The sequence below is a fragment of the Rhinatrema bivittatum genome, chromosome 11 (assembly GCF_901001135.1).
Source record: "Rhinatrema bivittatum chromosome 11, aRhiBiv1.1, whole genome shotgun sequence".
Lineage (NCBI taxonomy): Eukaryota > Metazoa > Chordata > Amphibia > Gymnophiona > Rhinatrematidae > Rhinatrema > Rhinatrema bivittatum.
Genome location: NC_042625.1, coordinates 28,037,146 through 28,050,787, shown reverse-complemented (window position 1 = coordinate 28,050,787; position 13,642 = coordinate 28,037,146). Strand labels below are relative to the sequence as shown.

General features: G+C 42.8%; 1 protein-coding gene across 3 annotated transcripts in view; it reads left to right on the top strand.

The window, feature by feature from the left end:
• CMKLR1 (chemerin chemokine-like receptor 1) overlaps positions 1 to 13,642 on the top strand; it is a 421,974-nt gene that overhangs the window by 200,125 nt on the left and 208,207 nt on the right. The window lies entirely within an intron of this gene.

Below are 13,642 nucleotides of genomic sequence, written 5' to 3'. Positions count from 1 at the left end.
AATGGTATCAAATTCATGAGTTCCACTCGATCTCACTATTCAAGCCATGAGGGAACACAGACTTCAGATTGAAAATCCATCTCTGTTCATGTTGTAATAGAATATTTGCCCTATTACCCCTCCTCCAATCTTCATTTATGATATCCAAAACATACCACTTAATTTCTTCAAATTTATGTTGTAACTGTAGGAAATGAAGTACCATAGGGGCCTGTACCTTTTGATTTTTAAGACAGCTTTTATGTTTAGTAGACACGTGCGCAGTTGTCTGGTGGTTTGTCCAACATATTGTAATCCACATGGACATTGCAGGCAATATACCACGAATGAAATTCTGCAACTCGAAATAGGTAGCGCTGGAAAAACCTTACGTGTAGAAAAAGACTTTATCAAAGTATCAGCCCCCCCGCATGTTCCACAAAATACAAAATATGGTTCAGGGGTGAGTAACAAAGAAGTAGTATTAATGGGGGGTAAAGTGGACCGTACAACCTTGTCTTTAATATTATGACCTCTGGTGAAGGCAAATCTAATTGGTGCTTCTGTTGGTGCAAACGAGTCCTTAATTGATCAATGTTGTCAGATAATGAAATATTTTAATCGACAAACACGAGTAAGTAAGAACACAAGTTTGTCTCTCAGAAATTGGCTTTATAGCTGTGGTGAGAAGTAGATCTCGGTTATTAAACAATGCCCTCCAGAAGGTGCGTTTCATGACATTGCTGGGGTACCCCTTTTGATATTTGTGATTGATGTTTGTATTCCTGTATATCAGTACAAATCTTACGAAGTTGCAAGAATGGACCTGCTGGCAGGTTTTTCTTCAAAGGTGATGGATGAAAACTCAAGTAAGATAACAACTTATTGCGTTCATTTTGGTTTCCTATACAAGGTTGCTGTAAGAACAGGTATGGTTTTTTTGATCATCAAATCAAGGAAAGCAATATGTTCCTTTGAAAAGGTCAACGTGAAGTGCAAATTTGGGTTATGCAGATTCAGCATTTGGAGGAATTGCATGAGTGTCTCAGATGACCCCTTCCAAATGACAAAAATGTCATCAATATAGCGTTTCCAACACTATAGATGTTCATTCCATATGCTTCCATTAATACATTCTGCCTCAAGAGCTGCAATGAATATGTTAGCCACATCTAGTGCCATTGCGGCACCCATAGCAGTAACTTGAATTTGTAAGAAAACGTTCCCTCTGTAGGGAAAAAAGTTCTTACATAAAGCCACTTCCACCAGCTTGAGAATGAAATCTGTAGGAATCCTTTGTGGTAAAGGATGGGTGACAAGTACTTGTTTGATAGCATCCAGGGCTGCTTCTTGGGAAAAACAATGTCAAGTGTGACTAATAGCATGTCCTCGTCATTCCGAATCAGATTGAGAAAGTTAAGCATGTGCATACTGTCTTTAACTGCAGTCCGCCAGGATTTCTACTACCAGGGATCCCATCAAAAGGTTAATTTACTAACTATGAGTAAAAGATCTACATTCAAGGGAGGGCACCTATTTGGCATCCACAAAGAACTCTGAAAGATAGAGACATTAACTTTGTGCCATCGGGACGGGTTTCTCAACTATCCAAGCCTAGAGGGACCACTGCACTATCTAATCCAGAAGTGTGGATGGATTCCTGGCCTGGTAAAGACTGAAAAAAGCTGTAATTAAGAGAGAAACTGTAGAGACTGTAGTGAGTAATTTAACATATTTAATTGTGCCATTCAATGAAACTGTATGAGCAAAGCATTATTTTGTACACTGCCTATGTGGTCCGAGTGTGGTTTGTTTGGCACCCAATACACAGCTCACAGCAGAATGAGGTAGCTCCATCACAGCTCTCTAGTCACTCCATACTGGGACCGGAGAGGATTCTTTTTTACCCCTAGTCTGAAGGACCTATACCTTGGGATGGGAAGAGAAATAAAAATTAGCCAGGGTCCCTGCCCCAAAGAACTTACAAATAACTTTGTCCCCTCTGTACTCGACTCGTACATTAAGGAGGGGTCACACATTTATAATCAGAGTTTTTTTTTTTTTAAGATAAATACAGTTACCATGTCCAAAGTTTAATTCTCTCTATGCCTTGTGTTTACAATTTATTTCGCCTTTAAAAAAAGGATTTTGTTGTAGGTTAATCACTGCATAGGAAAATTGAAATAAACTATTTCAAAATTTCGCAAAATGTACAATTCTACATAGAAATTTAAATTATAGCAGCAATTTTTTTACCAAACTGCACAGCAGCAAAGTACTCATGTATTCTGCAGCTGCCATTTCTGTGGATAGGGTTAGGTAGTGGAAACCAGATATTTAAATACCTGAAAGAAGCAAAGAGGATAACTTTCAAACAACTCTTTCCGGCGTCATATGTGTGCATATCAGTGGCGTAGCCATGGGGCACCCACTTTGCACTCAGGCCCACCCACTCAGAGTTACCTGGTGCCTGAGAAGAGAAGCCCGAAATAGGGCCATTGCGAAACTCATACCGCGCAGCCTGAGGCCTGACCTTATCAGGTCCATCGCGGAGCTCATCCTGTGCAGCCCAAGAGGAGAGGTCCAACAGTTGAAGGCCGTTGCTTAGCTCATCCCACACAGCCGAAGAAGAGAGGCTTGATAGTTGAAGGGCCGTCATGGAGCTCATCCCGCGAGTCCCAACAGCCGAGAAGAGGGCCTGACTGTCGCAGGGCTATTGCGGATCTCATACCACATGGCCTGAGAATAGGCCCAACCATTGCAGGGCTGTCATCCTGCATGGCCTGAGAAGAGGCCCAAACATCTCAGTAAAACACTACGAGAGAATATCTCAGATCCCCCAATTGTTATACTAACAGCTCAATAATGGGAATCAATAACCATAAACACCATCTGATTCTAAACTGTAGCATTAATTGTTTGCAGTGTCATCTATTTCATATACATACAAGCAAAGAATCTATTTTACATACATTTTATTTTTTATTTTTTACTCATTCTATTGCACTTTTCCTATCTGCATAATGCATTTATATAATACACAGCTTTATCAAAAAGGCACAAAGCATCTACAATCAAACACAAAGTGGATATGTCAATATAATCAATCCATTATATGACTCACATATAGATTGTCCTACGGACATATCCTGAGCCTTAACCCCAATAATATCACATATTCATTCACACATCATTCATACTCATAAAAAGGAATTAGGAAAAGACAGACAAGGGGAACAAAGAGACTGGGACCAACTGATTAGTAAAATAAGCTCAGACAACAAAGTAAAAAAAAATATTTTGACTTTCAGCAATTGGAATATGCCATCTTTGGGAATGTGCATTCCTTATATATTTGTATTTTCTGTTTCTTCAGTATTCCAGTGTTCACAGAGGCTGAGGCTGGTTTCTCAGGCTTTCCATTTCAGTTTTGTCTGTATGTTTGTTTCTAATTTGTAGTCCCTTATTTTCTATTAGGTAAAGCTCTGTCTGTGTTGCACATGTGTAACAGAAGTAAGAATATTTTGGCTAGCGTGTAGTTTCTCTGTAGGGATTTGTAGCAATTTGGCTTGTTCTGTCTACCCACTACATAATGTATTAGTGTTCTAGGGCTCGGTGTAATGTTTGCCTTTGCTGCCTTTTTTTTAGATAAGGTTGCTGCTGTTTGAGTCCTGAGAATTACTAATGTTACGGTATGGCATGGTAAGGTTCTAGGCGATGTTTTTTTCTGTAGGGATTTGTCTTACTTCACAAAGTGTTTTGCATTGGAGGGAGTTTGTTTTGCTGTCACTGAGGTGGCCCCAGCATTTGAATAGTTCTATTCTGAACCTGTTGCAAATCTTAAGTTCTTATGATGATTATTATGATTATTACTGTTTTATTGTAGTTTATGATATTCTCTGCAATTTTGGAAAGAGGATTCATAAAAGAATACAATATATTTGTTTTATTACATAATTGGATCTGATGTTTCTGTTAAACTTCTGTTACTTTTTACATGATGTGTATTTATAAACTGCAATAAATATAAAATAAATTAATATTGATTAATAAGGTATTTTTAATGTTGGTAAGTGCTTGAAATAGAATTAAAATATGTTAAAGCACCACTCATGATGAAACTACTTAGACATCTATTGTCAGATGCACTCTAAGGCATTATGTATTGATAAGAGTACAAATAGTAGGGCCTAGACTTGTATGTCAACTACCCACCCATGTTAACCTTGGGCCCCCCAAAAAAAATTCATTTCTGGCTAAGCCACAGGCACATATCAGGCCATGAGCAGATCTATGCAAGTATTCTGTAAGCTGCGCATATGATACTATATGTTCGTTTTATAAAATACTTGTATCTCTACTTTGCAGCATATACGAGTATGTAGGCTTTTGCACAAATACATGCAATGCATCGAAAGAAGGTATAATCAATGCATAGAATGCGCCTACTTTTCCTACCTATCTTAAAAGTATATGCGTGTATATTTTACGCATAAAAATAAATTAGGATTTATGTATATTTTAAAACATGGGCACATCAAGGAAACTACCAGTTTTACTAATTAGTCCACCAGTTTGCCCAGTCCTTCTCCAGGTCTTCGAGACCCTCTTGGTTCTTCAGCCTGAACTCCCCTTAGTTCACCCAGACCTTCCTCCCGACAACAGCGCACAATAAACACGTTTAATATTACTTGCACCAGATAATTAGCAGGTGTAAAACTCTGCAAATAAGTCGGCAAATCTCCGTGTGTCTTTTTTAAAATAGCAACTTACATGTATAAATGTTGGCCTTATCCCTTGTTATGCATATATATTGCATGTGAAAGTGAAACTGTGCACGTATGTTAGAATATTTGAATATACAGAATACACGAGTAACTGCTACGAACCTGCATATATGCTAATTTTTACATGCGAAAGGTTTTGAAAATTCACCCCAAAGCTTTTAGAATGGAAAGGTAGCTGTAGAATTGAGGAGTCATAATATGAAGTTCTGGGGTGAGGGTGGGGTAATCGTTGTACATAGGGGATACCCCTTCCCCCGCCACTATAGGAGTCTCTAAAAAAACTTCCCATTACATTAACTGGCTTAAGGAACCCATGTGGTCTATAAAAGGTTTCCAGATTCTGGAAAATGTATCTATCAATTCATAAACTCAGTTAGTTTCTCTATTAGGCCCACATTCCATATTCTCTTATACCACAGCTGCAGACTGGAGGCGTTACTTTTACTTTTCTTACGAGCAGTTGCAAGTTCACAAGGTGCAGACAGTGAGAACTGTGTAATCGGAGCAGCAATGCAGCTATGGATTTCCTCTGTTGGTAGTTTGAGTATACATAGTTTTGGATCCCACAGTTGTTTTTTCCTTGTAAATCTTTGATATCAGCTTTCTGAATTGTTTCAGTCCTAGATTTTTAATTGCAACCCTTGTTAGAGTGATGGGGACAGATTTTGCTGGTTTTCATTTCTCTCTAATTGGATACGGCAGAATTAATTGACTGCATCCCTTGTGCGCAGATGTCTTGGAAGAGACACGAACTGGGATAGGAGAACTCCCAGGCTGAAAATTAAAATCCTGAATCTATCACTTGCTCCATGCAACCTTGAGAAAGTCGCTTTATCACCCCCTTGCTTCTCTCTCAGTTTTTTTTATAACTGCAACAAAGCTAGTAAGAGCCGAATAGCAGCTGCCCTGCAGTCCTGGTTCCAGATTCCTGTGGTCAGGCAGCTCTCCACATTAAGGCCGATACAGAAAGAAACGCGTCCTGTGTGCGTGATACAGTAAATAAAATTATGCTAATTAGGGCCCGCGGTAAAAGGAGGCGCTAGGGACACTAGCGCGTCCCTAGCGCCTCCTTTTTGGACAGGAGCGGCGGCTGTCAGCGGGTTTGACAGCCGACGCTCAATTTTGCCGGCGTCTGTTCTCGAACCCACTGACAGCCATGGGTTCAGAAACCGGACGCTGGCAAAATTGAGCGTTTGGTTTTCAACCCGCGAGCCGCGGGCTGATTTAAAATTTTTTTATTTTAAATTATTTTTTACTTTTGGGACCTCCGACTTAATATCGCCATGATATTAAGTTGGAGGGTGTACAGAAAAGCATCCTGTACACTTTTTTGTACACTTTCCCGGAGCCAAGAGAAATTAACGCCTACCTTTGGGTAGGCGCTAATTTCTGAAAGTAAAATGTGCGGCTTGGCTGCACATTTTACTTTCTGAATCGCGCGGGAATAACTAATAGGGCCATCAACATGCATGTCCAACTGCGGGTTAACAGTGCGCTCCGGCTGTATCGGCCTGATTGTTAGTTGTATCGCTTATACATTTATTCAAAATTCATCTGTGTGACTTATCTTCTCTTACTCACCTACAAGTGTATTCACTCGGCAGCTCCTCATTAGCTCTCATCCCTTATCTCTCTGCACTCCTCCTTTTGAACTCTGTTCTTCAGGCAAGTTGCTCTTATCTGTACCCGTCTCCTTCGCTGTCAACTCTCGACTGCCTGGAATAGACTTCCTGAGTTGTGTATGTCATGCTCCTTCTCTCCAGCCTTATTCACATGCAGCCTGAAAATTCACCTTTTTATGGCTTCTTGTAAATCTTAACCATTGGTTCTCCTAATCAAGGCATTGTTGGTTTTAATCATTTTCTATAATAAATGAAATTCTCAAAGTCTCTTATTTGTCATGTATGTTTGTCTTGACTAGACTGTAAGCTCTACTGGGACTGTCTCATATACTGTATTTGTACAATGCTGCGTATGCCTAGTAGTGCTAAAGAAATAAGTAGTAGTGGTGGTAGCAAATATGTGTTTGAAGTTCCATTATTGTAAAGCCGATGCTCGGCCTGCTTGAATGAAAGAAGTCTTACGAATTGCTCTCTTAAAAGAATGAGAGAGGGAGATTTTTCAGCAGCTAACCAAGAAAATCATGGATGGGTCCATGGAATTCCTTGGAACTGCTTGCTGTAGGTATCATGTGGCTCAACTACGGGAACCTGTGCAAGACAATCGTCAAAGCCATTTGCCAGGGCACATAGCTGTTTGTATGCACTTGCATAGACTTTAAAGCAGTTGCCTTTTGGAAGTCTGCTGCCAAGTATGCAGATAGAAAAGTCCACGTGTACCTTGCGACGAGTCTGGGAGGGGGAGAGGACACTCAGAATTGCCCCCCATACTGTTTTCCAATCTAACTTATTGAACCTGAGTGCAGTAGGAGTACGTCCTACTGTAAGCCATGGGCATACTGAGCCGATGTTAGCAAGGTTGCATGCCAACAGAAGCACATCGGAAGGGCTCAGATATATTTATTACAGTACCAATTACTGAACAGATATTCATGATGTGATATGCTCATTAGCGACAGAGTTTGTAATGGAGTTAGCTTAGCTTCTCAGTGAGGAGGCGGAGGGATCCCACCTCTCCATATTCCCTAGGTGGAAAATGTCTAATAGCGCTCCAGTTTGTTACGCTGTGGCTTTAATAGCATGCATTCATAGTGCGTTCAATAGAGTTGTGGCGTGAAGCTTTTACAGTCGCTTGTATTGATCAGTTGCAAAGTTAATTTCTTGCTGGTGTGCATGCCGAGCTGGAAAGCATGAACTGGACTTTCCAAAGATTGATATGCCTGTTCATTCAACTCAAAAAGTGAACAAATTAATTGAGTTTTCTCTACAGAGAAATTGTTTTCTTTCTGAATGATGGTTCTCATAAAAAAAAAAAAAAATTGTACATTGAGGCAGTGTGTTCTTTAAGGGGCCAGCACTAGAGGCAACTACCCAAATATCAGTGGATTCATTATCAGCTCTACTGGGAAATTATGAAAATTGGTCATAACTGGCCATTTTTTCCAGAGAAAATATGCAGTAACTGCATTCTTCTTTGGTCCTGCACTTTCCTTCTGCTGTTTTGGGCTTCCAGTTGAATCAGAATTGTCCTCTACTGGGCTCTGGCTCCATGAGCCATCATTCCCTGCTTCTGTGTGGGGGAGGGGGTTCCCCTTGTAGATGTGCCCTCACCACATCTATCCTGCCAGCCTCCTTGGTCAGGAGGAGCCATATAACCGCGGCTCCTTCCTGAACTCGGTATGAGCCCAATTTTATTACGTAGCACACATGGCCGAAGTCTGCATAAACCCAAGTACCAGTGGATTTCAGCCACGGTTTTCTCAGCGGGGACTCACAGGCGCAAATCCGCTTTGGAAATGAATTTATTTATTTTATTTAAAAAAAATTTCTATACCGTCGTTTAGTAATATACCATCACAACGGTTTACATTTCGGCACGAAATAGGTTGGTTAGGTTTCTAAGTTATCCATGGTGTGCCAATATTTTACGGTTACATAGTTCAGTAATATACTCTAAATGAGAGATGGGTTGGGGTTACCATTTATATGATTTTGGGATAATCATATATGTGTATACTGTTTCAATTTAATATTTAATAATGGGTAACAAATAATAAAATTGTCAATTTTCTGTTTGTTGGTGACTTTCAGCTGTATGTATTGTTAGTCATCGCTCTCATTGTGAAATGCTTTTTTGAAAAGCCAAGTTTTTAGGCCTTTTTTGAAAAGTTTTAATTCTTTCATTAATCTCAGTTCAAGTGGTAATGTGTTCCACAATAATGGTCCTGCCAATGATAGCGCTCTCTCTCTCACTTGGGTCAACTTTGCTGTTCTGACTGAGGGTATGGTTAGTAGAGCTTTATTGGCCGATTTGAGATTTCTTTGAGGGACATGTAGTCGTAATGCAGTGTTTAGCCAGTCCGAGTTTTTGTCGTTTATTAGCTTATAAACTGCATAGTGTTTTAAATTGAATTCTCTGTTCTATTGGGAGCCAGTGTAAATCCGCAAGTGTTTGGGTGATATGATCTCTTCTGCCTTTTCCAGTAAGTATTCTGGCAGCCGAGTTCTGTAGTATTTGCAGTGGCCTGATAGTGGTGTATGGTAATCCTAGGAAAAGTGTGTTGCAGTAGTCCGTGCTGGCAAATATTAGTGCTTGTAGTACTGTACAAAATGGGTACGCGCGAACCCTTGCGTGGCTTGCAGGCGCTTTTTCACACCTGCACGGGAGGGAGGCGTAAATCGTCATGCATATGTTTACATGCATTCTTTCCATGTTAGAAAGTGCGTGCGTAAATAGTTCCCCTGCCCTAATTCCTTCCCCAGGAATGCCTCTTTCAAGCACGTGGGAAAAGTACGCGTGAAATTGCTTCCGCGCGCACTTTTCCGTGCCCAGCCCCTGGGGTAACTTTCAAAAGGCCTTTCTGCACGTGTAAAATGGCGTTGCACGAACAGATCACATCACACCCGCACTCAAACAACTGCACTGTCTGCCCATCCCGTTCAGATCCCAATACAAAACACTCATGCTCATACACAAATCTATCCACAATGACAAAGCCAGCTGGTTACAAGGACCTCTGACCCCCTGCAACCCCACTAGAAATCTCCGCTCAACCAACACAGGGCTTCTCCCCATTCCCCCCGCCAAAGAAGTACATAGAGTGTCCATCAGAGAACGCGCTGCATCCGTAGCAGGCCCTCACCTCTGGAACAACCTTCCATCCGCTCTCAGAACTGACCCCTCCACACCCACCTTCCGAAAGAACCTTCCAGAAAGCCTTCACACAAGACAATTAACCCCGCCAGCCCCTACTTCCATCTTTCAACATTCCCCCCATCCCCCCCGCCCCCCATCCCCCCCGCCTCCCAGCCCCCCCTCCCAGCCCCCCAACCCTGCCACTGTACATAGTTAATTTATCTTTTAATATATTCTGTAAGAAGTTATGCAATTAAGCACGTTATATTGTATTCTATCTTGTATAACTATCTTGTTGTAAAACAGTTATATGTACGCAGCCAGTTACTCAATTAAGCGGTTATACTGTATCATGTCATAAAAGGCTCGCCTTAGACATCTTGTTATATGTAAACCGATGTGATATGTCAAATCGAATGTCGGTATAGAAAAATAAATAAATAAATAAATGTATGCTTTTGAAAGCTCCATAGTCCTATGCATGTACCCGGACTCTGGCCACCAGGTGTCAGCACTGTCTGATGGCTGTGGCTCCCTCTCCTCATGGCTTGTGAACGCACCCTCTGCAGAATCTCCGGCCTTGGCCAACTCAAGGAGCAGAAGCTGTGTGAAAGATCCGAGCTCTGCTCTCTTGCTACTGAGCCACCAGATTGGTTCCCGCAGCTGCAATTCTTAGCACTTCCTTCTAGCTTTCAATGTTATTAAAGCAAAGAAAATGGATCTGAAGAAATCTGCTAAAGATGAATTAAAATCCGTATAATGCAGGGTAAGAAACATGAAAGCTATTAAGGAATCAGACGGCACTTACAGATTTTCAGTGCAGCTTCTCTGTAGCATTTAAGCAGACGTGCTGTAGGAGATGAAATACAATTTTGGTGGAGAAAATATAATGTAGCAATATGTTGGGTCTTTATGTGTACTGAGGGGGAGAAAGTGTGATAACAGGAGTATTCAGGAGCTCCAGGCCTGCACGCGTTGCTTACACAGAGTTGGAGACCCCCTGCAGCCAATGGAGGTACAAAAAAGACACAGTGAGGCTCCCCCTAGAGTGTACGTGGCTGCACCCAGTCGCTGGAGCTATCAGTGGCATACTGGGCTGAACACGAAGGGGCTCATTTACAAAGTGCAGCACTATCCATGCCAGCGCTGCACTAGAGCACACAGGAGCGGCTCAAGGCAATCTGCTGCCTGAGGCAAAGGATGATGTGGCACCCCCCCTCCCCACCCATGGCCCAGTGCAGGTGAAATCACCGAGGGCCAGGGCAGGAGGAAGGCAATGGAAGGTGAAGTGACCTGCCCAAGGTCACAAGGAATGGCAACAGGATTTGAACCCTGGCTTCCCTTGTTTGCAGCCCACTGCTCTAACCACTCAGTTTTTGGGCCTGTTATGTTTTTGTTCTCAGTCTTCGGCGTCTGCACTAGGGGGCACTGGAGAAATGTTTCAAGCACAGCCTTTGGCCGTCCTACCTCCTGGGTCTAGAAATAGAACTCCTCATAAGAAATAGCCATGCTGGGTCAGACCAAGGGTCCATCAAGCCCAGCATCCTGTTTCCAACAGAGGTCAAACCAGGCTACAAGAACCTGGCAATTACCCAAACACTACAAAGGTCCTATACTACTGATGCAATTAATAGCAGTGGCTATTCCCTAAGTCAACTTGATTAATAGCAGTTAATGGACTTATCCAAACCTTTTTTGAACCCAGCTACACTAACTGCACTAACCACATCCTGTGGCAACAAATTCCAGAGCTTAATTGTGCGTTGAGTGAAAGAATTGTTTCTGATTAGTTTTAAATTTGCTAGTTGCTAACTTCATGGAGTGCCCCCTAGAGCTTCTATTATTTGAAAGTGTAAATAACCAATTCACCTCTGCCCATTCTAGACCTCTCATGATTTTTTTTTTAATTCTTTATTTATCAGTTTTTTTTTAATATACAATCAAAACAATTAGGGGTGGATTTTAAAACCCTTGCGCGTGCCGGCGGCCTATTTTGCATAGGCCGCCGGCGCGCGTAAAGCCCCGGGACGCGTGTAAGTCCCGGGGCTTTCGAAACGGGGAGGGAGGGGGCGTGTCCGGGGGCGTTCCCGAAACGACGCAGCGTTTCGGGGGCGTGCCGCGGCGTTTTGGGGGCGGGCCCGGGGGCATGGCGCCGGCCCGGCGGCGTGGTCGAGGCCTCCGGACCACGCCCCCGGGATCGGAGGACGGAGCGGGGCTGCCGGCGACGCGCGCAAAGGTAAGGGGGGGGTTTAGATAGGGCCGGGGGGGGGGTTAGGTAGGGGAAGGGAGGGGAAGGTGGGGGGAGGGCGAAGAAAAGTTCCCTCCGAGGCCGCTCCGAAATCGGAGCGAACAGGCAGGCCGCGCTGGGCTCGGCGCGCGCAGGTTGCACAAATGTGCACCCCCTTGTGCCGCCGACCCCGGATTTTATAAGATACGCGCGGCTACGCGAGTATCTTATAAATTGCCAAATATAATATAATATAATAATAATATAATATAATATAAATATAATATAATATAATATAAAGTTGCCAAATCAGGAAACATTTTTATTGATTTTTGTAGATAAGTAATTGGATATTTATTAAAATATCTTTTCAATACTGCATTAACATCGGTGGTAGAATAGAAGGATGCCAATAATGTACCCCAACTTATTACATTTGTAGAAGAATCTTCCAAGAAACTTGAAAGGTCACCCTGAAACATTTCCATTGCTGGTAATTCCCTTCTAACAGGAAGAACATAGCAGTTATTAATAACAGGGGATTGTTCCAGGGAAAAACCAAGTTGCGCAACCAAAATCTTTTTTAGGGTAATTAGGGGCTCTTCCCCAGCAACTCTAGGAAAATTTAAAAATCTTAAGTTGAGCTTCTTGGTACTATTTTCAAGCATTTCTATACGCCTACTCATAGCTTCCCTATCTTTCACTACTGCAGCATTAAAATCCAAAGATTTCCTTTCCTGATTTTCCAAATATTTAACTCTATCATTGGATTCTTTGAACTGAGTTTGAATTTTTTGAAATTCTTGCTCATTTTTTCCATATATGGAATCCATTTTCCCTTCCAAGTTCTTAATATTTATAGACATGCCTGCCATCATATCCCACAGCATTTCCATTGTCACCAATGCTGGGCGAGTCATAACTCCTGCTGACTGGATGTTAGGCATAGAATCTTCCCCTCCATTAACTGGAGTTACTGGAGACAACCTTTCATTTTCCTCTGTTAAGCTCACAGTGGTAACTTGAGTGTCTCTCCTCTCATTTGGACTCTGAGTATGGGATTGAAAATTCCCCACACTGAGCCCTAAATCTCCATCAGCATTCACAGTTAGTCCTGGAGTGATTTCCAACGTCCAGTGTATTGGCGGTAGCCCGGTATTAGGGCTTAGGGAGGCCTCCTCTGCAGACATAAGGGGTCCTCCCTGACCCCTTAGTACACCAAAGTCCTCGGCATCCCTATCCTGTGGTATAGGTGAGACCATATAGTTGGTAATTTCTTGTTGTACTGCGGATAAGGTTGGAAGAGTGGGAAACACTCTAACCCTACCTTTACATTTAGGAGGCATTTTTATAAACAAGAAAAAGAAAGTCCCAACTATTTCCCCTTATGCTAATATCTGTATAAAAAAAAAAGGAACTGATGACCCAGAGAGAGAGGAGTAAATCAAAAAGGTCTTACATATTCCGACAAATCCGGCGAAGCCCGGCAAAGCCCGCTGACTGTGCGCGCCCCTTGAGCGCGCGCAGCTTCAGCGCGTGCCGGCTTTGCTGTGCGCCGCAACGCGGCTGTTCTTAAGCTGCTTCCGGGACCGCCTCCTCCCTCGGCGTCCGACGTCACAGGTCAGTCCAACTGGTCGGGGGGCAAACTTGCTTCACGGCCAGGAGCAGATGAAAATAAGTGCTGCGTTCCCCGATTCTCCTCTCTCTCTCCCTCAGGTACAAAGCGCAGCGCGGCTGTTCTTAAGCCACTTCCGGGACCGCCTCCTCCCTCGGCGTCTGACATCACAGGTCAGTCCAACTGGTCAGGGGGGCAAACTTGCTTCACGGCCAGGAGCAGATGAAAATAAGCGCTGCGTTCCCCGATTCTCCTCTCTCTCTCTCCCCTCGACCTCTC